This window comes from Schistocerca serialis, chromosome 10 (assembly GCF_023864345.2).
Source record: "Schistocerca serialis cubense isolate TAMUIC-IGC-003099 chromosome 10, iqSchSeri2.2, whole genome shotgun sequence".
NCBI lineage: Eukaryota > Metazoa > Arthropoda > Insecta > Orthoptera > Acrididae > Schistocerca > Schistocerca serialis.
In genome coordinates, this window is record NC_064647.1 from 116,030,640 (window position 1) to 116,046,113 (window position 15,474).

At 44.6% G+C, this 15,474-nt stretch overlaps 1 protein-coding gene and 1 non-coding gene across 2 annotated transcripts in view; both read right to left on the bottom strand.

The window, feature by feature from the left end:
* Window positions 1-15,474, bottom strand: part of LOC126425305 (mitogen-activated protein kinase kinase kinase 10-like) — a 731,045-nt gene that overhangs the window by 301,760 nt on the left and 413,811 nt on the right. The window lies entirely within an intron of this gene.
* Trnat-ugu (transfer RNA threonine (anticodon UGU)) lies at window positions 738-811 on the bottom strand. Its single transcript has one exon. It is a non-coding gene; the product is annotated as a tRNA-Thr (tRNA).

Sequence of the window (15,474 nt, forward strand, 5' to 3'; positions counted from 1 at the left end):
AAGCACTGCTTCTCCCACGTCAGGAATCCGTACAGTTGGTTGTCTTCCTCGGTTACTGTACTTTTTGCAACTTGACAAGTTGTTGGAGCGGTCTTGGACACACTGTATAGCTTAGATGCCTCGTAGCATCTGGCCCGCTGCAACCAGTCAGCTTCCCCAAAATTTCCATTTGCTTGCCCATACATTAATGACGTTTCTCCTAGTTCCGTAGCTGCGTACGTGATTTCAGTGTCTTGTCATCAAAAACACCTAGTAATATTGTGAGAGCCGCACTGGGAATGTATGGTCTTCAATTCAAAAAAATGGTTCAAATGGCTCTGAGCACTATGGGACTTAAAATCTGAGGTCACCAGTCCCCTAGAACTCAGAACTACTTAAACCTAACTAACCTAAGGACATCACACACATCCATGACCGAGGCAGGATTCGAACCTGCGACCGCAGCAACAGCGTGGTTACGGACTGAAGCGCCTAGAAGCGCTCGGTCACAGGGGCCGGCACGGTCTTCCATTGTCAGGCATCAAATAACCGTAATTGTTTTAATTCATTGTTAATTCTCTGACAAACGCTGTCGACATACGCATCAGAAGTTACGGTTTGGCGAGAGACGACGTTTCTAGCAATTCCTATTGCACTAACTGCGTAACACATTTCGTTTTAATGAAATTACAATGAAATGAACACCCTTAGGTGCTTACAGGCGTTGACATACGTCAACGGGGACAGATGAAAATGTGTGCCCCGACCGGGGCTCGAACCCGGGATCTCCTGCTTACATGGCAGACGCTCTATCCATCTGAGCCACCGAGGACACAGAGCACAGCGCGACTGCAGGGTTTTATCTCTGGCACGCCTCCCGCGAAACCCACATTCTCAACGTATTGTCCCGCACTACATCCGTAGTGCCCCCGCCCTTCGCTTTAACATCGTGCACATGTTGTTGAAGTAGGCTATAGTATCACAAACTTATTTGCTACATTAATTCTTGGTAACAGACTACTTAACGTATGTTCGACACATTTTATTCGAGTTTTACTACATTGTGAATTAGATATGTCACGTAACTACAACAAGTTCTTTTATGTATCAGCTGACCACCGGGAGAATCCGTAACACGTCGAAGAGCAAAATGGCGCAGCGTGAGCTACAACGTGTCGCAGGCCACCGCTCCTCACAGCAGCACTCGCGTATTGTTCCTGTAATCAACGATTACGAAAAATTAAATTTTATAATTCCTTCTTTCTCTTGCATGATTTACGCCAGTTATTATCGAGATCATGGAGATATATGATATGATTTACGCAGAGTTGAAGAAGATGTTAGCTGTAAGTTTCAAATGCTCATTTATGCGCATTCAAATAATACGTCAAACGTATTCGCAGTTGCGAACACGAGCAACCTTCGGCTGTATACGCCAGCTGTCTCCTTAACCGCTTCGCCTATCCGTGAACAACTCACACGCAGATCCAAACTTCCATATTACGTCGTCGGCCACACGTCACAAGCTGCACTCTTATACGCTACGTAGTTCCTGTACAGGTGCGGACAAAGACACTGTAGTGCTTGCATCTGAAGGGACACGGCATCGTGGTCCTCAACGACACAGGCACTGCAGTATCACAATTACCTCCACCTGTCTCTCTAACTGTATTGCACTGAAAATATCTGCACGACAGCTCAGATACCAGTGATACGCGCTGTATTTCTTGTTTGGGACAAATTTGTTCCATTTGCTCACTGTCCAGAGGACTTGATGAGCATTCGCAAAGGACGTTGAGCCAAATGGACAAAATTTAAGAGGTGATTACCTGACAGGTTCTTTGTTGTAGAGCCGGTCGCTGTGACCGAGCGGTTCCAGGCACTTCAGTCTGCAACCGTGCGACTGCTACGGTCGCAGGTTCGAATCCTACTTCGGGCATGGATGTGTGTGATGTCAAAAATGGCTCTGAGCACTATGGGACTTAACATCTGAGGTCATCAGTCCCCTAGAACTTAGAACTACTTAAACCTAACTAACCTAAGGGCATCACAGACATCCATGCCCGAGCCAGGATTCGAACCTGCGACCGTAGCAGTCGCGCAGTTCCGGACTACAGCGCCTAGAACCGCATGGCCACCGCGGTCGGCTTTGTGATGTCCTTAGGTTAGTTAGGTTTAAGTAGTTCTAAGTTCTAGGGGACTTGTGACCTCAGCAGTTGAGTCCCATAGTGCTCAGAGCCATTTTGTTTGTGTCACTGTAATTTGTAAGCCACAGTGTAATTTATTACAATTAATTGTTTTGGGGAAATAATTCTTGAATTGTATGTCCCCTTTCATTCGTCCGCTCACATTCCCGTACCCTTTTGTCTTCCTTTTCCGTTACTATATTTTTGTTTCCGTCGCTTTATTGACAATACCATTCGTCCGTACTAGGCAACAAGAAAGGCATAACGAATTGGTGAAGTCACTTCTTCAGAATGAGTGTATAACGATGAAAAGATCCGATTACAAAAGCAATGATGGACACGTCAAGATTTTGTAGAGTGGATACGGCGATCGGATTTAGTATTATTAATTTGTAAGAATAAATCTACAAGAAGACACAGACTTGAGCGGGTGCGTTTTCTGGCGCCAGTTTCCATCTACCGTCATTTTGATCTCTGAGTCGACTTCGATGCTTGTTTGTCTTCTGCTCATTTTTGGCGCCGCGGATTTAACGGCAGGGCGTACGCTCTGCTGGGGAGGTGTGTCGGGATTGGCGGTGAGCGAGAGTCACGTGGGGCAGTGTACGTAGGCAGGGCGGCCAGAGGACGAGTCGGACAACGGAGGAGCGGGGACAGCGGCTAGTGCGTGGCGTGTCGTGTCGAGTCGTGAGGGCAGATCCACCGCCCGTGGTGATCTGGTTGTCCTAGAGGTCGGAAGGACAAGCTCCTTCGAGTCTGTTTTAAGCTACGCCGGCCGATTGCATTGGAGTCGCCGAGTTGCTTCGGTGGGTTGCGTGCGGCTTAATTGAACATGCCAGTGTACTAGAAATCCTTTGGAATTGTTTTAGTTGTGTATCACTTACCTCGGTGTCGTGACCATCTATCTTGACGGCGGTTGAGGAAATGTGGCTACGCCCAAGTGCAAGTAAGTCCGGCTCTGGCGTTTCATGATACGCCGAGATACGTCCTCTATTCTACTTTGTAGTTAATTTGGCAGTTTGGCGTGTAAGTTTGCGCCGAGATAATTCTTGTCAGATTAACTTTAGAGGATGATTTTTAGCTAACTTATTAATCGAAGTTTAAGGGCTGACACTGGCCAAGTAACTCACGGAGGCTAGTTTGTTTCTATTCAGTTGTATTGATCACCTCTTCTCTAGATAAGATTGTGTAGTTTATGTGTCAGAATATTGTCTGCCGCTGATGTGTGTTGTGTTACAGATAATTGGCAGCGGGCGACGCGAGCATACTGGGAGCAGAGCACCGCGGGGGCAGAGAGATATTTAAGGCCTTGTCTTCTCCTTTACATCTTGTGTTGTGTTGTCACTGTTGCGTGATTCCATCTTTCCGGTGGAGAATTATAGCATCCGAAGTTCAATTGCAGTGCAAAGTTGAGTACATTTCTATGTCATTTCCTGTATCGTGGATCTCTCGTATTGATTTGAATCCTTGGTCTGCTCGCGTCTTTCGCTAATGCACACGCAATATTGAAGCGACCTCATTTTAGGGATATTGTCATATGGTCGTGTTCTAGTTGTAATCATTCTAAGAATATTGTTGATTAATCAACTAAGTAAATTTTAAGATTGGCTTCGTCAAAGTTAAAGCACCTTGTTGGAATTATGTAATACATTTATATCGGATATGAGAAAGTTCCAGAACATTGTTCTAGAATAAGTTATATCGAGTATGTTCGAGAAGTATCGATTGTGGTGACAGCTATGTTTGTGTATATATGCGTGAGTGATGAGGCGCAATAGATAGTCTTCGTGTGTCTTTTGTAAAGTGAACATATGTATATTTTAATAAAGTATTTTATAAGTAAAAGTGTGAACGTGATTCAAAACACACCTGTGTAATTGTTTTAGTGATTTGGTTGGCTAGCCAAACTTAAGGTGTTCTTAACCTTAATCTGTTCCTCAGCTGATTGGAAGTAATGAGAGTTCTGATTGGAATTGTATAGACATTTGTACTATTTAAGTAAAGCTTTACCTGAGTATATTTACATAGTCATATATAAATTCCAAGTTTTATGGGTCTTATTCCGGTTAAAGAAATTTGTTATTTGTCCAAGTGATCTGGCCTTGTAAAGCAGTCTCCTGTATTGCTGTGATTGTGATTTTACAATGATTTTGTTTGTAATAAAATATGTAGCAACTACAACGGATTACTATCGTGATTTTGGTGTGTGACTACAATTACCAAATTTCAGACTATTTTTTTTTATGTGCAACTAATATGGAAAGATTCTTTACCCATTTACAGGCGTAGCTCAGCTTATTATGCTTGTCCGACACGCCGAAAAATTAATCTTATTATTTCCATGCATCTAAATTTTATATTATTTTTATAATATATTATAAATGGCTGTCTCTGCGGCATTACGTGTGTCGACAAATACGTTGCTCTTCACTGTCATTTTATCGAGACCACCGAGTACTGCAATACAGAGTGGTCAGAAACAGCCTGAAAAGCTTGTCAGGATGTTGCAGGGCGGGTTGTGCTGAGAAATAACTGTTCAGAAAGAATTTGGATACGTTGCGCCGTCTTCGAGTTAATTACCATTGAAGTTAGCCAGTCAAACAGTTGCATGTGCCATGCCAATCCGAGCAGCCCGCCAGGGACGGTTTCACCAAACGAGTGTTTCGTTTGGTTTCCTAAAACCGAACAAGGGAGCGATACAAAAAGTGAACATGGTACAGCAGTAAGGACCGAAACCAAGACGAAGGCTAAGCAGTCTCCACGCTATGAGAACAACTGACACTACATTGCGTCTGGTGGGGCGCTCAAATTTGGGCGCGCAACGGCCTGATCTGTTAACGTCAGCTATAATTAACTCGGAAACGGCGCAAAGTATGGAATCTTCTCCTGGCCACTATTTCTCAGGACGACCCTTACGAGCTTCTTAGGCTGTTTCTGACCACACTGTTCGCGCACCACTGACGGTAATCGCTGTGTAGACTCGGGGGTGCGATCAGCCGACGCCAGCCGCTGCTGCTGCCGGCGTTGCATGCGCAATGCGAACTGCTATTTATACCCATGGGTCACGAAATGCCGTACTCCTCGGAAATAATTCCTGTCTGAGCACCCACCGTCGCCACGCTTTCCCACTTTTCTATAACAGTGCAAGACGGAAGTCATTTTACAAGTTTTAATACAACAAAATAACTTCACTCCAAAAACATTTTTCAGTTTCCCTACCTAAATGAAAAAAAAGATTGTTGAATTATCAGGCGTAATATAAAACCACTGTTTTTTTTTTTTTAATTCCCTTAAGCTTCTCCAGATTTCTATTTTACTTAAAGTCATAAACATTGTGATCTGCTCGTCCAAAAAGTATTTTTATTACTTTTTATTGGACAAAACAGATTATGATTTTTTTTGCGATGTAGCCATATCTAACACTTTTCAAAGAACTTACGGGAATTCAGGCAGGTAATATTCACAGCGACCGCCGATATTTCGGCGGGAGTACACCCCGCCATTTTCAAGGCAAACTGCAACGGGCAGGCGATGTACAAACAAATTTAAAACCTCGGTTCTTGGAGTGAGTCAGGAAAGATAAGACACAAACACACTGAACACTAGTGCCTCCAAAGATGACCAAGTCATACGTATCGATAGTGAAAGACTACGAACTAGCAGGTGAGGTAACATTCACTCTATCCCTCTGGGTTTTATTATGCGAAAGTGTAGGGTTCCAAGCAGAGTTTAAACAAAAACCTCCATCCCCTTTTACAAGGTTGCTCGCTAATTTAATCTCAACAGCTTCCCAATAACTGGACCTGCATGTCAATATCTCGGTATTGTTACACACACATCAAAAAACGTTTTCCATCACCCCGGTTCCCAGAACTCCTGAAGACAGACGTTGACTGTGGATATTCTATCACACACATACAGTCCCTTTGACTGTTCACAGATGTCACCAAACCCACCCAAAGATATAAACAACAATGCATGAGCAGCGCCTATCACACGGAGGGGGTCCGGCAGCCGATCACTTCCAGTCATTCCACCAGGAAGGAGGTACACGGCTCGTGTTGTCCGTAGTTCAACCATTCCTAAACGGTCAATACCGCAGTTCGATCGCTTCCGCATTGTTACTTTGTGCCAGGAAGGGCTCTCAACAAGGGAAGTGTCCAGGCGTCTCGGAGTGAACCAAGCAATGTTGTCCGGACATGGAGGAGATAGAGAGAGACAGGAGCTGTCGATGACGTCCCTCGCTCATGCCGCTCAAGGGCTACTACTGCAGTGGATGACCGCTACCTACGGATTATGGCTCGGAGAAACCCTGACAGCAACGCCACCATGTTGAATAATGCTTTCCGTGCAGTGTTACGACTGTGCGCAATAGGCTGCATGATGCGCAACTTCACTACCGACGTCAATGGCGAGGTCCATCTTTGCAACCACGAAACCATGGAGCGCAGTACAGATGGGCCCAACAACATGCCGAATGGTTGCAAAGATTGGCATCACATTCTCTTCACTGATGAGTGTGCATGCGCCTTCAACCAGACTATCGTCGGAGACGTATTTGGAGGCAACCTGGTCAGGCTGAACACCTCTGACACACTGTCCAGCGAGTGCAGCAAGGTGGAGGTTCCCTGCTGTTTTGGGGTGGCTTTATGTGGGGCCGACGTACGCCGCTGGTGGTCATGGAAGGCGCCGTAACGGCTGTACGATACGTGAATGCCATCCTCCGACCGATAGTGCAACCAAATCGGCAGCATATTGGCGAGGCATTCTTCTTCATGGACGATGATTAGCGTCCCCATCGCGCACATCTTGTGAACGATTTCCTTCAGGATTACGACATCGCTCGACTCTAGTGGACTGCATGTTCTCCAGACATGAGCCCTATCGCACATGACTGGGATAGATCGAAAAGAGCTGTTTATGGACGACGTGACCCACTAACCACTCTGAGGTATCTACACCGAATCGCCGTTGAGGAGTGGGGGCAATCTGGACCACCAGTGCCTTGATGAACTTGTCGATAGTATGTCACGACGAACACAGGCATGCATCAATGCAAGAGCACATGCTACTGGGTATCAGAGGTACCGGTGTGTATAGCAATCTGGACCACCACCTCTGAAGGTCTCGCTGTATGGTGGTAGAACATGCAATGTGTGGTTTTCCTGAGCAATAAAAAGGGCGGAAATTATGTTTATGCTGGGCTCTATTCGAATTTTCTGTACAGGTTTCGGAACCGAGGTGATTTATGTGTGTATTATCACTACTTTTTAGTGGATAAAAGAGATTACGATTTTTTCGGGACTTGATCAGTATCTAACAGTGTTTTTTGGATGTTCAGTTTTTCACGTAACTTCGTTATACGCTACAGAAGTAACAAAACATACCTTCATTTTGCGACGAGTTGTCTGTTGTATATCTCGTTGAAGCATCCACAAGTAGTCCCCCACCGAATTGGTATGGCAACGACCATGGTAGCGTCTCTTCCTCATTCTGATGTGTAGCTGAAGGAGCTCACCTTGGTCCCCACTGATACCACACAAATCGTAAGGGAATGAACAAAACGAGATGAGTGTTAGAAACGTGGATGTTGAAGCTCACCAAACATTCTGACTCCTTGATCTATTCCAACACAACACTATCTGATTAAAACTATCCCGACACCCTTATGCGATCACGAAATGACCACTAGATGCCACGAGAGGCTGACAAGGTAGTACGTAAGAAGGCGGAAATGTTTTGTTGTCAGCAGAGAAGCAGTGACAGCACAACTGGTCGGTTAGCAGAGCTCAGTGACTTGGAAAGTAGACTGGTAACTGGACGTCAGCCGAGTAACAGATCCGTCAGGATCGCCGAACACTGCGGGGATGGTTGTAAAATGTTGCATCAGATCAACAGGAGGAATCACTCGTGAGCTCCGAAGTGGTAACCGCAGTCCAGCTAGGACAATTACTGTGCGTACTGAGTTAAAAAGAATGTGGTGCAATGGTCGGGCAGCTGTTCTGAACTCAGTGCTACGCGATGCCTGAGGTGCTGTACAGGAGGATGTTTCTGGACAGTGGGTGACTGGAAACGACTGATTTGGAGCCGTGTATCGCGCTATACCCTGTAACTAATGTTGGAAGCGTTTAGGTTTGGCGAATACCTGGGGAACATTACCTGCCGTCATGCGTAGTGCTAACATGATGTACCTAGATGGCGTACAGTATGAGGATTTTATTCGTCGTTAGGTTATCGCCTCCTACTTGCGATTAAGAAAATGCTCAATGCGGAAGGATATGAAGACTTCTCTGCACACTGCACCGTCGAACATCACTTCCTCATCTGGTGTCGGCTGTTGAGGACACACCCATATTATTGTACTGTTCACTACCGCGTGTCACAATATCTGTATTGTGTACAACAGAAATAATATATTAAGCGGGTCCTCCAGTATTCTTAAACATTCGGTGAAGTTCGTGACACCCAAGCCTCCCTCTCGTTACATCAATGTCCGCCTCGATAGCTGAGTGGTCAGCGCGACAGAATACCATGCTAAGTGGCCCCGGTTCGATTCCCGGCTGGGCAGGATATTTTCTCCGCTCAGGGGCTGGGTGGTGTTGTCCTAATCATCATCATTTCATCCCCATCGACGCGGAAGCCGCTGAGGTGGCGTCAACTAAACAGACTAGCACCCGTCCTCAATTCTAAGTACAAGTTGCGACTTAGCAGCGTTGTTTCGAATATCAGGTCCAGCAAACTTCTCGCGGTAATCCATTAAAGTTACTCCATTTAGGAAAAAGCTTTCAAAAATTTTCATTCGGGCAAAGATAATGCGTGGAGGTGGTAATACAATTTTTTTCGGTTTCACTCAGTCGCTGCTCAATAGGAGGAGCCGCTACGGAGCTAACCAACTCTGATAGTGACGACCTGTGAAACCACTAACAATGAAATTACTAATTATTATTATTATTAGTAGTAGTAGTAACGGTATGTGTAACACGCTTTTTTTAATTTTCGAGCGTTTAGCCTAGGAAATGGTAGGAGATAGGCTACTGTCTTTTGGTCATCTTAGGATTCACCATGCTAAGAACCATCACAGTACGACACTTTCATGAAAAACATGTTGTTCTTCATTCGCCTATGTCATTCTTAACGTCACTCCTTTGCCACCCACACTCCCATGGTAGTTTTCCAGGTAACCCGGCAACTCAGCACTAGAGTGCCAAGATTCACTTTAACTGTCGTACGCGGTTCAATTTGTCACCTGTTTACTGTTCTTGACGTCCTCCTTCCTGATATTACCTCCAGTGGCAGTTCATTTAAACCAACAGTTCACTTTTTCCTTCCCTTTCATCTTTCGTTCCCTACCCATAAGAGCAGGAAGGGCTTTTGTATATCTTCGCATTCGTCAACAAACCGGTAAGAAAGATCGGAACTGGGGTTATTAATATTCTTGCCGCTGTTGCAGTTGATCCGCACGTTACCTCCCACTCAATCGCGCGAGGGAGTGGCATGAGTCACGCAAGTGCCCTACGCACCCTCCATCGACACACTTTCCACCCGTATCACATCTCTGTCCATCAAGAGCTGCATAGAAACGATTATGAGAGTCGTGTTAACTTCTGTACCGGGGAATTATGATAGGATGCTCTAGATGTATCGAAGCCACATTTACGAATCATGGCCAGATAAACCGCCGAAACATACACTGTTGTTCCACTGACAATCTCCGCTGGCTTCGCCGGTGAAATGTCAGCGTCCAGGAGTGTAAACGTGTGGTGTGGGATAGTGAACCATCACTTCGTAGGCTCCTTTCTCATAGACGTAACACTCAACACGCACGAGAATCGCAGTCTCCTAACAGACCATCTTCCACTGCCACAAGACGTTCCTCTGCAACCTGTGGTACCCATAGTGCACCAAGTATAGCAGCACGTCTTCACGAATTGTTTCCAAATCGTTGAATTGGACTCTTAGGACCTTTAAGTTGGCCGGCTGGTTCCCCGGATTTGATGTCTGGACAGTTTTTTTCTGGGGGAAAGCTAAAAGAGGCCATCTACAAGGACATACCAACTACAACCGATGATACACAAAGACGTATCACTGCAGCCTGCTCGGACATCTCCGCTAGCACGTGTGCAGCAGTCGTTCCATACCAGACTGGAAGCGTGTATTGCCGCTGCTGGTGGTCATTTTGAATACAGTTGTCTAATTACTGATCAGAATCCACATAACTAGTGTATGCACTTGCGTCATTCCTTAGTGTGTGCTACCACAGTACAAGTGCTGGTATAGGAACTTTTCACAGTATGACATCTCAAACAACTCGCACTAGAATCCTGCAACAAACACCACTAACATTCTAATTTACCCTGCTTTTAGGCATTACTTCATTTAAAGACGTGTATGTTTGCACAAAAAATACATTTTCCAAGTATTACTGCAATCCGTCTTCTCTACACTCCGCTGTAGAGTGAAAATCTCATTCTAGAAACATTCCCCAGGGTGTGGATAAGCCATGTCTCCGCAATATCCTTTCTTCCAGGAGTGCTAGTCTTGCATTGTTCGCGGGAGAGCTTCTGTGGTAAGTAGGAGAAGAGGTACTGGCAGAAGTAAAGCTGTGAGGACGGGGAGTGAGTCGTGCTTCGGTAGCTCAGTTGGTAGAACACTTGCCCGCGAAAGGCAAAGGTCCCGAGTTCGAGTCTCGGTCCGGCACACAGTTTTAATCTGCCAGGAAGTTTCAATCCGTATTTTGGCTAACAACAATACGTCCACCTCTGCAATATTTGCAGCGCAAGTTTTAGGTGATTCATGCTGCATATTTAAGTGTTACAAAGTCTTTTCTGGAAGGATGCCTGGAAAGTAGCCACGTACTGAAGTGAAATGTTAACGATCAACAGTACGGACAGGAAGAGAATATAAAGTGTTTAAATTTGCTCTTACGGAATAATAGTGAGAACTCGGTGGTTGAATCGAATAATGTAATGAGTATATATTGGTGAGAAGAGAGTTTTATGGGAAAAACATGACTAAAGGAAGGGATCGGCTGACAAGACATATCATCAGGGATTCAGGAGTTGTCACTCTGATAATAGATATGCAGCGGCTAAAACAGCGTAGAGGGCGACTAAGGTTTGAAGACGGTAGCAGATGAAGATGCTTGCTCAGGACAGAGTAGCGGCTAGAGGTCGGGTGGAAACCAAAAGCGACTGCGTGTTACGGATGAATGGATTGATTTTGAGCGCTAAGTAGCGAGGCCATCAGCACCATATCACATTATAATGGTACCATTATGTACTGTTAACGTTATAAAAAATCTTTATGTGGTTCTCTGGTTTTCTCGGCGTTGTTGATTAATAGAGAGCTTCTGGTTATTCAGCCGAGTGGTTGTTTTCATTTCCTGCAGAGTATTTCGATGACCGATGCAGCCGTACTGTTGCAGGTGCTGCGACTTTTGCTGCTACGTGCACTCGGTGTTCGGATTTCTACCAGACTGAGCTATTGCTCGTCTCGCTACGCTAAAGTTCGACCATTATTTCACAGAACTTTTCAGTACATTCAAGACATCAGCTTATTTCCGTTCGACGGAAAATGTTGTGAACAAACTGATGGCGCATACATAGGGAAAAAAATCCAATACTGTACAGCTCCACTATTGATGATAAACCAGTGGAAACAGTACCTACCGTAAAATATCTAAGAGTAACTATCTAGAGCGACCTTCAGTGGGATGACCGCATAAAACAAATGGTGGGAAAAGCAGATGCCAGACTCGAATCCGTAAGAAGAGTCTTAACGAAATATAAATCATCGACGAAAGAAGTGGCTTACAAGGCGCTTGTACGACGATTCTTGAGTATTGTTTAAATCGCTACCACACAGGACTCATACAAGAGAGAGAAGATGCAGCGCAGAGCGTCGCGTTTCGTCGCGAGATCGTTTAGCCGACGCCAGAGCGTTACGGAGATGCTGAACAAAATCGACTGGCAGACGTTACAAGAAAAGCGTTTGGCATCACGGAGAGATGAAGTATTGAAATTTGAAGAGAGCACTTTCCGGGAACACTCTGACAACATGTTACTTAATGACCACGTCGAGAAAATTCGATAAATTAGAGCCAATACAAAGGCTTACCGACAAACATTCTACCTAAGCGCCATTCGCAAGTGGAACACCTAAATCTCCATGAATACTCTGAAAACCAGAATTACATGCCTGGCAGAAAGTTCATCGAACCACCTTCACAATAATTCTCTGTTATTCCAATCTCGGAAGAGACCAACACCTATATCTTTCCGTGTGAGCTCTGATTTGCCTTATTTTATTATGACCACTGTTTCTCCCTATGTAGGTCGGCGTCAATCAAATATTTTCGCATTCGGAGGAGAAAGTTGGCGATTAAAATTTGGTGACAAGATTCCGCCGCAACGAAAAACGCCTTTGTTTTAATGATGTCCATCCTAAATTCTGTATCATGTCAGTGACACTCTCTCCCCTATTTCGCGACAATAAAAAACGTGCTGCCCTTCTTTGAACTTTTTCGATGTACTCCATCAATCCTATCTGGTAAGGAAACCACACCGCGCAGCAGTATTCTAAAACAGGGCGGACAACCGTAGCGTAGGCACTCTCTTTAGTAGATATGTTACATTTTCTATGTGCTCTGCCAATAAAACGCAGTCTTTGGTCAGCCTTCCCCGCAAAATTTTCTGTGTGTTCCTTCCAGTTTAAGTTGTTCGTAATTGTAATTTCTAAGAATTTAATTGTATTTACGGCCTTTAGATTTGACTGATTTGTCGTGTAACCGAAGTTTAACAGTGTTGAAGAGCTCAGCTAGTGATACAAAAAGTACCCTCCGCCACACAACTATGATGTAGATGTAAATGCCCTGGACATGGTTACTCCGTTATCGCCTGTCGTGGTGGAACTGTACATCGAACACTTTGCACTAAGGCACTGGGGTCCAACAAGCTGAAACGCAACTTGTTTGTATCGGTTTGTGGGCGAAATCTACACACTGACATTTACCTCCACGCCTCGAGCCGTCGCCATACCTTACAAAGAAAGTCGGTGCTAAACACTCCGGTCCACAGAGCTCGAACGCTTTCAGACAATAAGAGCCTCGCCGCAGAATTACGCCTACGGCTGGTGTTCCGAAGGAATGGGTTCTCACAACATAAAACGGAACAGGCGATGCAGTCAAAATCCAGGACGACTGAGAAAGACGTCGAGACTGAGAGCGAGGAAGCTAAAAATCGCTTATCTGCCTTATGCTGCCGCAATATCCGGACAGATCGGTAGACTCCTACGGAAGCATGAGATGCAGTGTATTTCGCTCACTTCAACTAACATAAAAAGTATTCTACACTGGAAGTACGAATTTAAAAAACTCCTTCAGTCACAAAGTTTCGTGTTTTATTAATTTTTTTCTCTTGAATGAGATGAAATGCATGTTCTTGTCATGAAAAGGTCTGATGCTAGGTTATGAATTTCGTAAGTCAAATGCGGAAAGTATGTGCGAAACAGTGGAAAAATAAACAGTGTAAACTTACCACACAATCCATAAAAAGCATTTTTAACACCATCATACACTGGTTTGCCCATCCTGTTCATGCGTATCACTTCACTCAAGAGGCACATTTATATACACATTTTTGTGAACACTTCACAGATGATGTTCAACGTGGTGTGATCGAAGATGAATTTATTCATAGTGCCAGAGATTTAATTATTAAACAATTGACATATGCATGGAATATAAACATCAAAAGAAATGCGATGAGACCAGTATCCTGGTGCGAACGCCAAGTTTCTGGGACAGCACAATTAGGACTCTATCGAAATAAAGATGTCATGAAACGTAATAAACATGAACGGAGGTTTCAGTTTTAATAACGATTGGGGTTCGGCACTCTGCTTATCAAAATCTCGCCGACCATCGCATCCATCAGTTCGAAGACGCCAACAAGGGCACCGCGCAAACTTGCCCTCACCGATTTCATTCATGTTGTCAGGGTGTGCAGAGAATGGCTAGGACATCGACTTACGTACAGAGGAAGGCGTAACTATCAACCGTTTTCGAGGAAATCGAGTTCGAAAACAACTCTATTTCCTATCGAATCTCGCTGTTAGTGTGTTTTTTTTTTTTTTTTTTTTTTTTTTTTTTGTTCCCACGTAACTCTATCAACAGATTTATTACGACTGTTCAGGTTATCGGTATTAACGATTCGTTTTTTATTTGCATAATATTTATACAGAAAAAACAGGGAAAACAAAATATTTTTGTAAGGAGATTGGAAATAAAAAAGGATACGCGACCATTTTGAACTGAATCACTATAGTCTCTTTATTGATGCTATTGTACGAGGCTATGTGGAGAATAGGCGCGATATGGAAACCACTGTGAAAATCCGATGGAAGTTTGCACAGATGTGTTGGGCAGTGTCTTTATTGTGCCTGTCGATCGCTTCACGTCGCTCTTTTCAGTTCAGAGCGCAAAGTAATCACGTAGAAATGCCTAAAACAACAGTGTCTCCCACCAAGTTTGTGGATCTAGTGAGCTATTTCGCCTGAAGCTATGCAGCCCACAATACATAAATGTCGCGCGTTTCTCCCTTCAAGACAATTTTCAGCCGCATTCTGCAGGGGCAATAAAGACGCTCCTGCAGCGTTTTCGGTGGGAAGTGTTTGATTACCCACAAATTGGCTCCCTCCGATGTTCATCTCTGCTCACATGGACAGCTGGCTAAGAAGACGACATTTTGGCACAAACAACGAAAGGCAGACCTGCGTTGAGAATTGGTGGACAGCACAGGCGGCTACTTTCTGTGACGAGGGTACTGGTAAGTTTGTGTTCGCCACGACAAATGTCTAAGTCGGATCGGCGATTATTTAGAGAGGTAGCTGGAATGTGCGGGATTTTCACTGTGGTTTCCATTTCGCGACCGATCGGACCTTACTTTCCGAACCGGTCTCGTACCTACGTTTGTGAGACGTATGGAGGACTGCATGAATCAGGATGATACTGATCATAGAAACATGTAAAACGATTTTTCTTGCATACAGCACGGGTAATGAACGCCAAGCTTTTTCTACGAGCATGATTTTCTCAATCTTTGTACCGCAAAAGAAACTTGATGTACGTTCATAAACGGTTCTCGGCCATCACACCGTCCCGCGGCGTACCGCGCGTATTTGCTATCACCGAATACTGGTGCAGACAACTGATTGAATTTTTGTGGAATCTTCTCTCGAAGCTATCACTCTGTTGTGCTTGTAAATGCTATTCCCTATCTCCCTCCACCAACAGAAAATTGTTTGCGCTCATGCA